This window comes from Phoca vitulina, unplaced genomic scaffold (genome assembly GCF_004348235.1).
Source record: "Phoca vitulina isolate PV1807 unplaced genomic scaffold, GSC_HSeal_1.0 scaffold20, whole genome shotgun sequence".
NCBI lineage: Eukaryota > Metazoa > Chordata > Mammalia > Carnivora > Phocidae > Phoca > Phoca vitulina.
In genome coordinates, this window is record NW_022589723.1 from 40,446,430 (window position 1) to 40,462,774 (window position 16,345).

Here is a 16,345-nt window from a genome sequence, read left to right on the forward strand (position 1 = left end):
ATATATAATATATAACAGAAGAGTAAAGAACAAGTTTTGCTTTTAATTTAGCTTGTGATCATGTGAAAAATTCCTTAATATCTCTAAGCTTTATTTTGTTCTATAGGATGGAGATAATCCTGCCTTTTTCTTAATATGATTTTGATTATCAAATGAATGGAGACTAAAGGAACATGCCTTATTCATCTTTATGTCCCCAGGACTTAGTATAGGGTTTGACACACTGGCACCCAATAAATACTGTATTCAAAGTCTGAATATATGTAAAAGAACTTTCTAATCTGAGGGTGCTGCAAATGGAAGCCATTATGTTTACTTGGTTTGTACTATTTCTTCTTTTTTAATTTCTTGACTGGAATATGAAAAGTGTAATAATATTTCCCCGTATACTCAATAAATAGGATTGCGTGTTGTGGTTGTATTTTTACTAACCATTATTATTTTATTCGCCAGATTTTGTCTGTAAATAAGTATATCTCTAAAATACATTATAATTATCTTGTTTTAAAAGATGTCTAGCACTTAAATATCTTGACCTGTTTAGCATAAACAGTTAATTTTTTTGTTGTTACTATGAGATAGGACTGTTTTCTCTGTAGTCCATCTTTATCAGCTTAAAAATCAGGCTGAGACACTAAAGCATGCTTATTGGATGCCAAAATTGTTGAGGCAAAGTAGCAATATTTTAATTACCACACTGTGGTCTGGTAATCAGAAAATGTCCCCAGTAAGAATGGCTTTCTTATTTATATAATGATGGGAGAAACTCCATCTTTTTCCTCCAGAAGGGATCCAGCACTTCATAAATGTTTAATGTGGAAGTAAAACAAAATTATAATGCAAGAGCCAATAATGTGCACCCAGAACAGCATTTCAAAGTGATCCCCATGAAAACATTAGCTTTTTCTAGCACCAGCTATGAGTTTCTGTAACTGCCCACTCACTGAGTCATCTGTAGCAATTGAAAATCTGGATATTTCCCATTTTTTAGGGTATATTTTTTGATAAAGTGGCTTCCTTTTATCTCTTATGAATGAAGTAAGCAGCCTCATGTAAAATAGCCTGTGCAGTGTGACAGTATGCCTCCTTGTTTCCTGGGAATGAGGAACTTTAGGAAGCAGTTGAATATTGTCTGTGTGCTAGGACACCATTAACTAAATTATACTCTCCAGGAGTGGTTATATTATATTCCCCCACCTCTACCTTCCCCCAACACTTTTGGGTATCTTTGGATATTTAGTGACAGAAGGATAATCAAATCAAACTCGATTTTCTTTCCCTTTTTTTACCATGACAGTAAATGTTAAAATTGTTGAAATCAAGAAATATATAGTACAAGCGTGCCTGGCTGGTTCAGTTGGAAGAACGTGTGGCTCTTGATTTCAGGATTGTGAGTTTGAGCCCTACGTTGGGTGTAGAGATTACTTAAATAAACTTATAAAAAAGAAACAGTACATATTAATGAAAGAGATCTATGCAGTGACAGTGCAGACCATTTGGCCAAATGAGAACTGAGTGATCTATTGATTGAATGAAATGATGGGCCTCAATTAAACAGAGAAGAGGTTAACTTGATTTCTTCCCTTGTTTGATCTTTCTCCCTAATGTCTAGGCTAGATGTGCATTTTTAAAAAGTGATTCTATTACAAAAAAATCCTCTGCTTATTTCCGCTCCATTCTGAATTTTACTGTTTGCTGTTGTGCTCAGACACAAGGGAAAAAGGATTGAAATCTTGTCCTTTTTTTTAAATTCTGCTCTTTATGTATCTTGCATCTGCTCATTCTTAGCTTAGAAAATACTAATGATAATTGGTTAAAGAAGATGTTCATCTCATGACTACTTATAGTAATCTAATTCTGAATAATTTTTATTATTAGGCCCTTAAATAGTCCAATCCATATCAGCAAAAGCTCCCTAAGAAAGTAAAACTGGCACCTTTAATATAGACCAAATTGTTGCTCATGCATTTGACAATGTGCTCTGCATTAACTTTCGGTTCTTTCTTTTTTTTTTTTTTTTAAAGATTTTATTTATTTGACAGAGAGACACAGCCAGAGAGGGAACACAAGCAGGGGGAGTGGGAGAGGGAGAAGCAGGCTTCCCGCTGAGCAGGGAGCCTGATGCAGGGCTTGATCCCAGGACCCTGTGATCATGACCTGAGCTGAAAGCAGACGCTTAACGACTGAGCCACTCAGGCGCCCCAACTTTTGGTTCTTGCATGTCAGTATCTGATTGATGAAGTTCAAATGACTAATAATCTGTGGAAAATAAAAAGGTATGTTCATAGCTGATTTGGGAATTTAGTTGAGCCATGAGCTACAATTTTTGTGTTGAGTTTTTTTTTAAGAAGCACAAGAAAAGGGACATGATTTTACTTGCATAAGTACTTTTCATACCCTTAACAATTATATTGTGACTAATGCAGATTGCTTCTCTCGTGATATTTCAGTTTCTGGTCCTTGGGTATCATTTCAGGGAAATATTAAGAGAGCAAGAAGGCTGGGTATTTTTAAGGTTTAGTGCTACAATTGAGCACTCACGGCTTGAATTGCCAGCAAATTGAACTTCTGGAGGAAAGGAAATGGTGTGTATAGCAAAACTTTTCTTTAGGGAAGAAAAAAAAGTTGCTCATGTTTGTAAGATAATTATTTTGGAGATAGTAGTTTGTAATTTGAGGATATTGTGAGCTGTTAATATGTAAAACACAGTTTTAATAAATGAATTACAGGGTATGTATGAAAGCAGGGTTTATAATATCTAGCCTAGTTCCAGTGGCTTAGAATATACATTTTGAAAGTGTAAGATCTCTTTGTTCTGACCTACTCCTTTTAGAATTTAAATTTTCTGAGTTCATGTCATTTATTGTGTAAGTGTTTTTTGGGTCTAAGTGCCATGTCAGTTATTCTGACTGTTCAAACAAGATTTTTGTTTGTTTTTTGTAGTGTTTAGAATTAAGGACCATATGCTAAATATTGGATATTTATCTGGTTTTAGAGATGGTTTCTTTAAAAATGTTCCTAATTAAACAAGTTACAGGTGAATAATATCTCAAGAGAAATCAAACAATATAGCAATAAATAAGAAAGAGAAACCAAATTCCTTCTGCATATCCCTCCGTTTACCTCCCAGGGGTAAATAAATAGTAAATCACTGCAGTCAGCTTGATATCTTTCCAGATCTTTTATTCTGTGTGTGTGTGTGTGTGTGTGTGTGTGTGTGTGTGTGTGTGTGTGTAGTTTTATTTCATGTCTGTATTTTTTTTTTTTAACATATTCCATATGTTGATCTGCATTCTGTCCTCTACCCAATATGGAATATATCTTTTCATGTCAGTACATATAGTTGTGTCTCATTCTTTAACTGCTACATAGTATTCCCTTGTGTAGAGTTTTCACAGTTTTAGTTTATTCCATTAAAAAAAATTAAAAGCAGTGCTCTTGCACTTGTATTGCACGAGCTTACCATTTTAAATCTGGAAATGGTAAAGATCATTTGGTTTCTTCAAGTTTTCTGAGTAGGCAGAACACATTAAATTTTTTGTCAAAACTGTGCAGGGAAGCAAAAATTAGTTAATTAGGATTATTTCAATTTTTAAAAATGTCTGGATTGTGTTGTACTGTTCTAGGTATATGATTTAATGTAGTTGAAACTGTGTTGTGGTTGCATCACTGAACTACTTGCAGTTGGGAAGAACAAAAATGATTATAGTTTTTCTGCAGTGAGATAGGATGGATAAAAGCAGCTTATATTTAGGCTACACAGGTCTTTGATGACTGTACCCAGAAAGAAAGACGATCCCTGAGGGTAGATACCCTGTGTTTTCCTGTTCATTGTTAGCTCCCAGGCACCTCCCATTGTGCCTAGTGTGACAAAGAAATGAAGATGTAGGACTGAAAGAATGGTACATAAAGGTCCTTTATGTGAAGCATGTCCGTCTTTGGGCCATGAGTTGAAAATAACCTTGCAGTTAAGGCTGCAGAGATTGGCTTTGAATTGCATTGGTATTACCACATCTATAACACTGAGTACTTAAATTTCTGATAATTTATCCAAAAACTTGAGTTGTTTTGCTGTCTTGTTATCTTTACTTTCTTGTATAAGTAGTGTTTCTTTTTTCTTTTTTTTTCAGGTGGATTAACATTATCTAAGTTATTATCTGTGTTTCTTAGGAAACTTTGGCCAAACCATTCAAAATGAACAACTGTGTTGAGTAGTTTTTGGTGCGTCTCTCACCAGTGGTTCTTATCTTTATTGTTTCCACATTGAGGATGCTTACTGTTTTCACTTCAGTTAGGAAGCATTTTCTGAGTGCCTACTTTGTAATGGACCTGATGCTAGATGGTGGAAATGAATGAACTGCAGTCCTGACCCTCCTGCATCTCAGTGCCCAGAAAGAATAAGAGAGCGTCAGTGCTACATGGCAAGTGCAATTATAGGAGTACATGCTGGACCATAATTTTGTGCTTTGGCATTAATTTGGCCATTCTGAGATTGAGACCGTCTGTTAGCTAGGAGTTTAAAGTATCTCTAATGCTTCATCATGCTTCATATTCTGGCATTATTACTTTTTGGAGAACCTACAGCTGAACAACTAGTTTTTAATATGTATGTAGTGTTCTTCCCTCTCTCTTTCAATTTCTTGGATGTGAGCTGCTCTGTTAGAGCGAAGGACTGTGAACCATCTCTGGCCTCAGCTTCTACTTGCTGTTGGAAAAAATCTCTTCTCCCATAGTTGTTTCTTTTTTTATTTGTGGTTGTACCTTTATAAGTCTATGTAGACCCATATTTCCATCCCACTAGAATGTATCTATGGTTGTAGGACTTCTTATTCACTGATGTATTCCAGCACTTAGAATAATAGTGCCTGGCATTATTGCAGTAAATACTGTTTAATGAATGATATGTGACAACCCTACCTAGAAGACTGAGTGAATCTTTAATGCAAAGATCTTGTTTCAGAGCAAGGGGTTGTGTTCCTATTCTTTATGTGAATTCTTTATGTGATTCCAAGTAGCTAGGAAGTAGCGCCTCATAACCTCGTAACCAGTATCATTTGTTAGGGTTACTAAGAAGATTCCTACTGCAGTGCTTACCCAGGGATAAGGAGAGAGGCCTTAAATGAAGTCATCTTCTGGGCCTGTGAGGCTGGGATCAAAGGTCCCTGTGACATTAAACTAAAATCTTGGTGGAAGAGTGAACCCTCACAGTCCTAGGGAGCCTTTTGGGTGTATCCTGCGGAGGCAAAAGTTCTTATCTTTTTGGTTATGATGTCATGGGAAGAGTTCTTGAAATTCCCTGGGGCACCTATCCACTAGGCCATGCCCCAGGAAAGCTGAGAGGCAGTTTATTGTTGTGTTTAAGAGCTGAGGATCTACAGCCAAACCTCCTTTTTGGAATCTTGATATTGCCATTTCCCTTATGTGTGATCTGCTGCAAATTACTTATTTTGTGTTTCAGATACCTCCTCTGTAAAAACGGCAATAAAATACTATCTAATTCATAACTTGGTTTGAGGATCAATATAGGCAAAGAACTTATAACATGCCTGGTACATAATTCCAGTGCTCAGTAAATATTCATGTTTACTTATTTGATACTGAAAAACAATTCATGCCTTTTTACTCATTTTTATTCTAATGTGCTTTCCTGAGAAGTGTGAGAAGGCACAGAGGTACAGCTGATGTTCTGGGAATTTCACATAGGCGGGGTGTGGAGGTGTATGGAGGCTGGTAGAGGTGTGTGTTGAGCATTAGATGGCACATAGCATCAGCTTCTAAGGCCCTCATCCATCACCATGTGGAAAACAGGTGGAGAACCTTTGAGCTGCAGAGCTCTAATTATCTCCAGAAAGGCCATGCTCAATTTGACAGTGTCATGATTTTTAATATTTGAAAGTTTCGGAATTGCTGCTTTGGTATATAACCCTTTCTTCTTCAACCTCTTTCCTGCTTTTGCTTATACTGTTGAGTGAATATGATACTCCACTTCCCACACAGATACCCAAATAGCTCTGACTGCCAAAATATTTGTTATCTTACTTTCAGCACATAACTTGTTGACATGTTATTGGGTACTTGAAATTTTCACTGTTACCTGGGTTTGAATCCCAGTTTTGCCAAGCTTCAGGTTTTTTTGTTAAATGGGATAAAAGTGTCCACCCCATAGAATTGTTGTAAGGATTAATAAAAACAAAACAGTGTAGTACCAGGCATGCAGTAAGTCTCAAATATTGGTTGTAAAGTTAATATATTTGTCCTGATCAGCATGGTGGTTATTATTGTTCCATATTTCAAATTGGCAATGAAATACAAATTTGCACTAATCCTCATTTCTGCTTGGAACTGGAAGACTACATGAAATGTAGCAGCTCTCTGCTTCTTCTGTAACCTTCCTTTTGCAGTCAAGGTTTTACTACCTTCAAGGGCATACAGGAGTGCTGGACCACAGGAAGTCTTGAGAGTTGGCTTTTCTGGTCCTGTATTCTAGTTCCTTTCTGCCGAAATGTTGTAGTCCAGATTTTCATTACACGCTCCTGTTGGTGGCTTCTCCAGTAAAATTGCAGTAATTTGATTTGCATTCTGTCCTTGAATTGAAGCCAGAATTAGGAAGTACATTCAGTGCTTTTGGTAGCAAAATTCTGTAATGGCCTATGAGATAATTATGTTGATAATAACATACAAATTTTTATATATAAGCTCCAGTTTACCACTTACCCTAGATTTGTTGCATTTCTTTTCCTTTAATTTGAAAAACATCCCTGCATGATAGGTAGTATCATCTCTCCCTTTCATAATTGAGAAAACCGAGGCTCAGAAAGTTTAAATAATTTGCTGTGCAACTTAGGCACTGAACACAGTGAGAGAGTTAATTCACTCCACAACTTTTTCTTCTCAAAATTAGAAAAATGAATCCCCAAATTAGGGTCTAAATTTTTCCTGGAGAAATTTAGAAATGATTTGGCTACATACAGAGCTTAGGTAAAAGAAAGGAAATAGGTGGAAAGAAGGTATGGAGAGTTTAAGTTGATAAATGTGGACCAACTACAGAAGAAGCAGAGAATATCAAGCACTTTTGGTATTGAACCAATTCATAGAAGGCAGTTGCCCTGATGGAGGATTTTTTGTTGTTGTTGGTAGTGTAACATTTTAACTCGGAGATTCAAAATTAAACCTAAAAATATATCTAGAAGAGAGGGTGAAGATAGTATTAGTGGAAAGGAAAATGTAGACATAGAAATGTTATGTTTATTTAACAGAAAAAATGATCCAGACGAAGTATTAAAGACCTATGAGCTAAGTGGGGGTTCAATGTAGATATGGTTCAGAGAAGGCTAATTGCAGATATTCTTTGATTCAGGTAGAGAAGATTCAGATAAGCTTTCTGGACTTGTTGCCATAGTATTAAATTATATCTTTTTTTAAAAAGATTTTATTTATTTGAGAGAGAGAGAGAATGAGAGAGCATGAGAGGGGGGAGGGTTAGAGGGAGAAGCAAACTTCCCGCTGAGCAGGGAGCCTGATGCGGGACTAGATCCCGGGGCTCCAGAATCATGACCTGAGCCGAAGGCAGTCGCTCAACCAACTGAGCCACCCAGGCGCCCCAGATTATGTCTTTCTAGAAATGAGATCCCAATGTAAAACTTTTATTTATTTGGAATTTGTTTAAGCAGGGTGCATGGAGGTAAACACTGAATACTTACTGCAACTATCTGAGGAGGTATCTGGAATACACTTCTGGGTCTGATGTGAATTTCATTAGCTGTGTAAAAAGCCTGTCATATCTGTCACTGAGGCTTTAGCTTTTACCTAAGAAGCCTGCCTTATTTAACATTTTCACTTGTTTAAACCTGTACAAGAGGCTCGAATTTTGTATCTTCAGTTTACCTATAAACTGGCTGCATATACTTAAGACATACTAAATATACCTACTCGCTAGCATTTGCTTCCACAGGATAAACTTGTCTTGCCTCCCTTCCCTATCAACCCACTCTTCTCAGACTTCCGAGTTGGTCAGGGAGGTCCTCATCTGAGCACAGTTGCCCAGGCACCAAAATGCTGAGGTCACTTTCGATTCATCGGCTCCAGTCTTGCCAAATCTGGTAGTTCTTCATTTGGAATGTATGGTTTGTTTCTCTTCATCGTTACTACTTGAATGTTTTTCCTTTTTCACTAGAAAGGAAAAGATCATTGTTTCTTGGATTTTTTTTTTTTTTTTTTTAGAATTCCCATAAGGTGCTCCAAGTAAATTTGAAAGACATTTTCCTGGATAGTGCCTTTTCTGCTTCGCTTATTTTAGTTATTTAACCAATTTAGTTTTGCTGCTAGCGTATGTCACTGGAGAGGTAGCTTCTGTTGGAACAGTAAGTTTCAGTTCTGCTAAAAGAGATCATTTGCATTAGCCAGGGTTGTAGAAGAGGAGTTGAAGCATCAGCTATTAACAGTAATAAAATCACTTTCCTTGTATGATTGTTTTGAATTTGAACAACAAATTCATCTGTTTTGCCTTAAACAAAAGGTAAGATGTGTTTGAAGACAAATATTTGCAACCCACGATGAGGGAATTCCTACCCTACAAAATTATTTCAGGAACAAGCTAATTATATTTATCCCTCGGCAGTGAACTTCCAGTCATCTGAGGGGATGACAAAGTGTATGATCTTTCACTATTTTAAAAGTGTGTTGATGTATTTTTTTTTTTTTTTTTTAGGAAGAATGAATTTTATAACATTAATTCAAGGGAGCAAATGTTTTGTAGAAAAGATTATCAGGAATGTAGTCAGGCCTTAATGGCAATTTTCTTGCGGGGAATATTAAAAGGGAGGAGATAATTTCTGTTTGAGACTTACTCTATTTGAGAACACTGAAACAGTTCAGAAGTGCATTAGGAGGAGTATTAGTAAATGTGTATGTCTGCATTTGTTTAGTCAGCAAGTTGACTATGTTTTGTTCAGATAGTTGTTTAAAGATATTTAAAGATCTTTGGTAAAAGATTCCCTCCCTGACATATTTCTATTGTGCAACAACCTATACATGTCTTTGCAGTTGAAGTATTACATTAATGAGGGGTTGAGTTTGCAGTTCAGTAGGAATCAAACAGAGTGGTGTAGTGGAAAGCTCTTCCTGCAAATGGTCTACCACGGTGGACGATTAGCTGTGGGACATGGGGAAAGCCACACTTCTCTCTTGGCTTTGGTTTCCACTCTGTAGATTAAGAGAGTTAGACTGAGGACCCTCCCAGCTCTGAATTTCTGATTTTGTGGTGCCCCCCAAATCACATCTGAGCTGTTTTCTTAGAGAAGGGGTGTTTGTCCCATAGCCTTTTCTTTTCTCTCAAAGCCAGCCTACATGTTCTGGAGTCTTGGAAATTTTTTTTCTCTGACTCAAGATAAGTGACCTAAACAGATAATGAATTTTGACAGTAGTGTTACTAGTTTTGTGATACCAACAGCATTTTAGCAACGGAGCAGTATTGTTTCTAAGTTAGAAATCTATTAAAATTCAAATGTTGATGAAGAAAGGCTTTAAACACTTTGTTTACACAGAGCCATTCTTAGGTTACCTGGGATGCTCATTTAATAACAACAGCAATAAATAATGAGGTAGTTAAGAGCCTGGACACTGGAGCCTGTACCACCTGGATCCACACACGTCTGGCTTTGCCACTTGCTTTGCTCCTTTTGTGACCTTGGTCAAGTTATAATAATAGCACCTATCTAATAGGTTTGCTGAGGAATATACGCCTTACATGTGTAGCTGCTGCTATGAATTTATTATTTTTTACATTCTAGGGATCAGGTCTTCCTCTGATACCTCCTTTAATCATAATAATCCTGTGAAAGTAATACCATCATTATCCTCATGAAGAGACTGTTGACTAAGAGAGGTTAAATAACTTGCATCACATACGAAGTAGGTGCTAGAGTCATGATTCAAACTAGGTCTTTCTGACTCATTCTGAAACCCAGGTTCCTTCCTCATTCATACACAGTTGACCCTTGAACAATACGGATTTGAACTGCATGGGTCCACTTATACAGGGCTTTTTTCTCGATACAGTATAGCACTGTAAATGTATTTTCTCTTACGATTTTCTTAACATTTTTTTCTCTAGCTTACCTTATTGTAAGAATACAGTATATAACACATATAACATACAAAATGTGTTAATTGACTTTGTTATTGGTAAGTATTATGGTCAACAGTAGGTTATTAGTAAAGTTTTTGGGGAGTTAAGTTATACCTGGATTTTTGACTGCATGGGGGTGGGGGTAGGCACCCCTAACTCTTTCATTGTTCTAAGGTCACTTGTATACTGCTCTAAGTCCAGTTCTTTGGAACTTCTGAATGCTGCTAATTATTCCCTGGGCATTGACTTCAGGAGGCCCTTGGTGTTGGAAGACCAAAGGCTCATCTAGCATTTGAATGCCTCCTATCACCAGGATAAATGATTTGACTGCCTTTCCCTCTTTTTTATATGTGAGGCCTGTTTTATATCTGGGCCTTCAGGCCTCAGGGCTCTCCATGAACTGTTTTCATACAATGTGATTTTTTCTTTCTTTCATTCTTTCTTTTTTTTGTGTGTGTGTGTGTGTCCATCTCCTCTATAGACTGACCCAGCATTGGTACCCAGTTCCCAGTTTCTATGACATCAGCCTTGGGTTATAAAAGACTCCTTTTTTGCTAGGTCTACCTCCTTAATGGAGGAGAGTGAAAATTGTAACACACAATTATAATGTAGGTAATAACCTGAGCATCCACAAAACTCTCCCTTTATTCACCAAATATTTAACTGAATAGGTATATGACATTTTAATCTGGGGTTTAGCTCTTGTATTTTTCACTTGAAAATTTAAAAATGGCTTTACAGTGAAGCAACATCATTGAAAATGTAACATCAATTGTTACTTATTTACAAAACTTTAGAGTACATTCATTTCTTTTTTTTATTATGTTAATCACCATACATTACATCATTAGTTTTTGATGTAGTGTTCCATGATTCATTGTTTGCGTATAACACCCAGTGCTCCATGCAGAACATGCCCTCTTTAATACCCATCACCAGGCTAACCCAATTCATTTCAACTACCCATAGCCACTTTGTTTTTTTCTCTTGAAAATTCTTTCGTGTAAATAATGGTACACAAATAGGTCTCTGTCATTACTCAACCTTCTTATGACATTACCATACTTAATGCTGAGTAATACGAATAAGGGTGGTGCTGGGTGTAGACATTTTGCATTTTGAGTTTGAGAAGGTTTTAGCTTCATTTGAGTAGCTGAGTCAACTCTGCTTTGTTCAGTATTTCAGAAAAGTATCTTATTCATGGGTTCCAAGTAGTATAATTCTAAAAAGTTAATTGCATTTAAGAAGTTCTAAGAAGTTCTGTAAGCAGCCATCACCTTCATTTTGTAGTTAGCTGAACAGTGGAGATAATGAAGTAATTTTATCTGTTTTATTTTGAAAAAGTCTTGGTGTTGGTAATTTTTGTCTGTAAAGGGCCAAATAGTAAATATTTTAGGTTTTGTGGGCCATATGCTCTCTGTCAGTTATTCAACTCTGCCAGTGTAGACTACAAAGCCATAGAAATGTAACTCTGTGGGCATGACTGTGTTTCAGTAAAACTTTATTTATGTAGACCTAGTTTGAGACTCTTGATGCTGAGGGTCCAGTGAAGAAGTGACCAGTGGTGGAGGGTCCAGTGAAGAAGGCACTCATGTGATGAAAACAGCTGTTTAAGCTTCTGGCAAAATTGGCTGCTAACTTAGAGGAGTCACAATAGTGTTTATATAAAAATAAAAGCCGTGGTCTGAAATATCACAGACTACTAAGAACCACTCTCACAAGGAGTTCTCTTTCCAAAATGGCATGATTTTGCTCTCAGTGAATGCTAACAAGAGTCTTGCATAATGTATTATTAATTTAGAAGCTATTATTTGTTCAGCTACATGTGCATATTTTAGTTTTCTTTGACATTTAAAAATGACAAATGGAAAATTCAGTACCATTCAAGAGAGGAACTACTACTTAATACTTAAGCAGTTATTTACCAGATCACATTTTGGGTTGAGTTTCTATTTTTAACTGATACACTGCCTTAAGTTTGCCAAAACCGGATTGCATTTGGAAGGAAAATGGCATTGTTGCTATTTCCTCTGCGTGATAACATCTAAAATAGGCAGCAGGCAACAGGGGAAGAGCGAAGGTAAAGGGCAAAAATATAATACTCTTTTGAGCTTGCATTTTTTTTTCCTCTACCGAATTTCAATTCCAGTTAGATTGTGCTTTCCTTCACTCTGATCTTTAGATTACCTCATTTATTTTCTACATTACATAACCCCCCCAGGTAAATATTTTTTGTATTTTAATTAGTATGAGTTTACTAACATATCTTTATTATTGAGGTACAATTATGAACCATTTTGTTAGAATTTAACCTTTTTTTTTTTTTTAAAGATTTTATTTATTTATTTGACACACAGAGGGCATAAGTAGGCAAAGCAGCAGGCAGAGGGAGAGGGAGAAGCAGGCTCCCTGGCCTGATGTGGGGCTCGATGTGGGGCTCGATCCCAGGACCCTGAGATCATGAGCTGAGCCAAAGGCAGTCGCTTAACCAACTGAGCCACCCAGGCGCCTCAGAATTTAACCTTCTGATTTGAGTTGACTAATGTTTTTATTTGCAATCTGTGTTTTATAGTGTTTAATTCTAAGTATGTTTCCCCTCAGTGAGTACTTCTGTTTTAGAGCAGGAGTAACTGACATGAGGTGTACCAAGTGGCTTAGAAAACATTTTGAAATAGAAACTTTACAACTACATTTTAGAGCTTAAGAAATAGAAAAGGTTAAATAGATTGGCCAAAGTTCTTAATACCATATGGGTATTTTATTTTAGGTCACATTTTTGTGCTCTTATTAAACCATATGAGTATTTTATTTTAGGTCACATTTTTGTGCTCTTATTAAACCATTCATTTGGTAAAATCCTTCAACCTAGTGTTATAAAAACATGTACTGTATATGGGGTTGCAACAGATTTGGGGTTTGTGACCAGTTTGAGGCTCTAACTGGATGGTGTTTTGCTCAAAGCTTCCTTTATGTTTCTTTTACATTAATGGCATCAGGATGCCATGCAGCCCCCAATCTGAATCCCTAGGAGGAAAGTTTTGAACAGGGTTCTGAAAAGTGTGGTTATCAGATTTTGATATATCTTTTTAACACTTATCCCACTTAAAAAGACCAAGAGAATGTGGAATCAAAATGTTGCAAATTTTAACTCTGATGTTTCTTTTTAAGGCAGATATTTCCTATTATGATGTGGCTGTTCTTCTCTACTTAAAATAATGAAATAAAATGATTTCGTATTTCAACTTTTCGATCATTCATAAGCTGTTTAATGAATACATTTTCCAAATAGATACAATGAACATATTAAGTGAAGTTCTTTTTCCTTTATTTTAAGAGCATTATGACTATTTGTAAAAGTTCATTTTTTTGATCAGATTGGTCCATTGAGCCCTATATGGAAAAACTTCTATTTGTATTTAATCTTGGTTGGATTCCCTTTCAAGAAGTTACTAGCCACATTCTAAATGTACTTAAAACTGTTAGGTTAATAGGAAGAACACTGAGGATTGTTAGACAACGAATCAAAATAGAAGAAGGAAAACCCCCAGCTGTATATCTCCCTAATGGAGTAGATTGAATATTATCCTATAGAGAGAACACAGAACTGGGAACTAATGATCATTTTAGCACCTATAATGTGGCAGGCATTCACTTGTTTGGAAATTGATAATACCCTTTATTTTACCATGGAGAGGGGGAAATAAAGGGACCCTAAATCAGACTTGGTGTTGGTGTCGGTTAGGGAGGAATGTGTTTCAGGGTCCAAGAGGGAGGATGTCAGGAGATTATTTCTAAGAGAAGAATGTGTGCTTAACATAGCCATGCAGGCAAGGGAAAAGAGTTCTATTAAAAAAAAATGCATTGAGCTATGGCATGGAGGTATGAGGGGATGTTAAACACTGGTCATCTCTAGGTATTCAATAGAAACAGGTGATGAATGAGGAGGTAGAAAGTGGTGGTGTGAAGGATCAGGTTGGAAAGGATTGTTGGGTTTTAAATATTAAGGGCATTATTTACCAGGCTATAGAGTCGCAGCTTTGTTCTAATGATGGCAGGGAGTCCCTGAAGGAAGCTTGGGTTAGTATCCTCTTTGATTTATTAGCTGTGTCTATTACCACTCTTGCTCAATTAATGTAAAAGAAAAAGAGGAGGATGGAGTCTAGTTTGAAACCTCCGTGAATTTTCTTATTATGTTAGGAAGAATTTTTTTCATATTGTATCCCAAAGCAGAGAAAATATGAAGGTTATCTTAAGCCTCTGAGATAAGGAGTTTAAAACTTTTGGTTCTGATTCTGGCTTCTTTTTTTTTTTTTTAATTTTTTTTATTGTTATGTCTGATTCTGGCTTCTTTACTAATTTTGGCAAAGCATCTAATCTCTTTTAGTCTCACTTCCAGGTCAGAGAAAATTAGGTTCTTGGACCTTTGTTTTTGCCCAGGCCCTTTTTATCAAGGTGGGGGTGAGGATGGAGGTGGATGCACATGAAGGCAGGCAAGCATGCAAATTGACCTCAAAACAGCAGTGGTGTCTAAATAAGTACTTTTGAAATTATTTTTTCTAGGGTATTTTGGCAGAAAATGCCAGGATAGTAGGGTGTTGTAATTGAACACGATGATTTCCTGGTGGTTGGATTTCAGGCACTCTGTAGCCTGGGTGGAAAATGAAGACCTTAGGACCCCACAAGTAAATTCAGGCCCCCTTTGTTTGGTGAGGCAAATTAAGAAAATGATTACTTGTATCCATCTTATTCCCAGGATGAACTGAATTTGTGATAGAAAAAGGTGAAATTTGTTGGCAGGGTCAGGTTTAGCTCTTCTTTACTATTGCAACAATCATTGCTTTATTCCGTATGGACCATTTGTTATCTTGTGTTGAGGTGGTCTCTTTGCTTTCATTATCTCCCAACTGCAGTCCCACATTATCTTGTCATGCTTATTAACCTTACAACACAATTTTCATCATGTTATTTCCTTAATTTAAAAATCCACAGCACCATTTTGCTGTCTGTTTGGGTTTCATAGAACCTCTGGAATATTCTCTGTGAATGGGGAGAGGAGTGCTTGGGATGTGCTGAAGATGTGTCTGACTTAGTAAGACAAATCATATTATTAATTTGTATTGTCTAAATAAAAGTCTTTTTATTTAGCAAATATCTTTCACTCTGAAATGACCTAAGGAATAAGTTCCTCATAGAAGATTATGTGATTGAAGGTACATAGTCTTGGGTTGGTGCATGTGGTGTTCCAGGGTTTCCAGCAAAACACCTATTGATCTGCCATTTGTAACAGTAGGGGGATGCCTGTCTTTGAGGGACAAACAGTTGTGACTTAATAATTGATTTTCTCTCATCTCTGACAATTGGACTATGTACATAATAAGCAGGAAGAAGATAAAAAGGAAATTTGTCTTTAAAGATCAGTTATGTTCTGCCTCCTAACATCTTGTCAGCATCACCATTCAGTACTCAGAAGATTGCTTTTTTTGCTGAAGTGGTGATTCTAATTGTCTGGTAGATTTTCAGGTGCACCAGTGGCATGACACAACCATCAGTCAGATCTGTGAGCTTTCCCAGCCTGTCTTACATACTGATTGCCAGGGCAGAACATTGTTCACAGCACCAGCTCCTAGGCCAGTTCTGATTCGCTTTTGGTGGAGGAAAGGGGAAAGAGTGTCCTTGAAATGTCAGTGTGTTAAAGAATAAAACAAAGACCATAGGGTCTAAAAAACAAAACCAAACAAAATAAAACAAAACTGAGTTTATTCATTTGCCAGGCAAGGAAACATAGTGAAGAAATTGTCAAGAAAGAAAAGCCTGGTTTTTTTAGTACTGGAAAGAGCAGGAATGGTGGTTATTCCAATTTAGAGTTGCAAACTAGCATTTTCGGTAGGATGGAATGAATTTGTAGGTCTGTGTATAATTGGTTAAACAGGTCCCATTGTAGTGACCAGCATTTTGTTTTGATATGTCCTAGGCAGGTACTGCTGTACATGGAAAACTTTCCTTTTATGAACTTCTAGGCCCTGTTCCAAAGCTGATTAAATCTCTTCTGAACGTTCTGAACCAAACCAGCCCTCTCAAGGATCCCTGTTGGTGTGGTCTAGAGTTGAGTAAGCCCTTGGGTTGGCCATGAACAGTTGCCACTCTAGATACACTTCTAGGATATTTTCACAGGAAATCCCTGAATCTGCATATGTTAGATGTGGGGAACTGTGGCGTAGT

The 16,345-nt window shown here is 36.8% G+C and overlaps 1 protein-coding gene across 9 annotated transcripts in view; it reads left to right on the plus strand.

Annotated features, from left to right (window-relative positions):
- PEAK1 (pseudopodium enriched atypical kinase 1) overlaps positions 1–16,345 on the plus strand; it is a 329,039-nt gene that overhangs the window by 15,001 nt on the left and 297,693 nt on the right. The gene's annotated exons all lie outside the window — the stretch shown is intronic.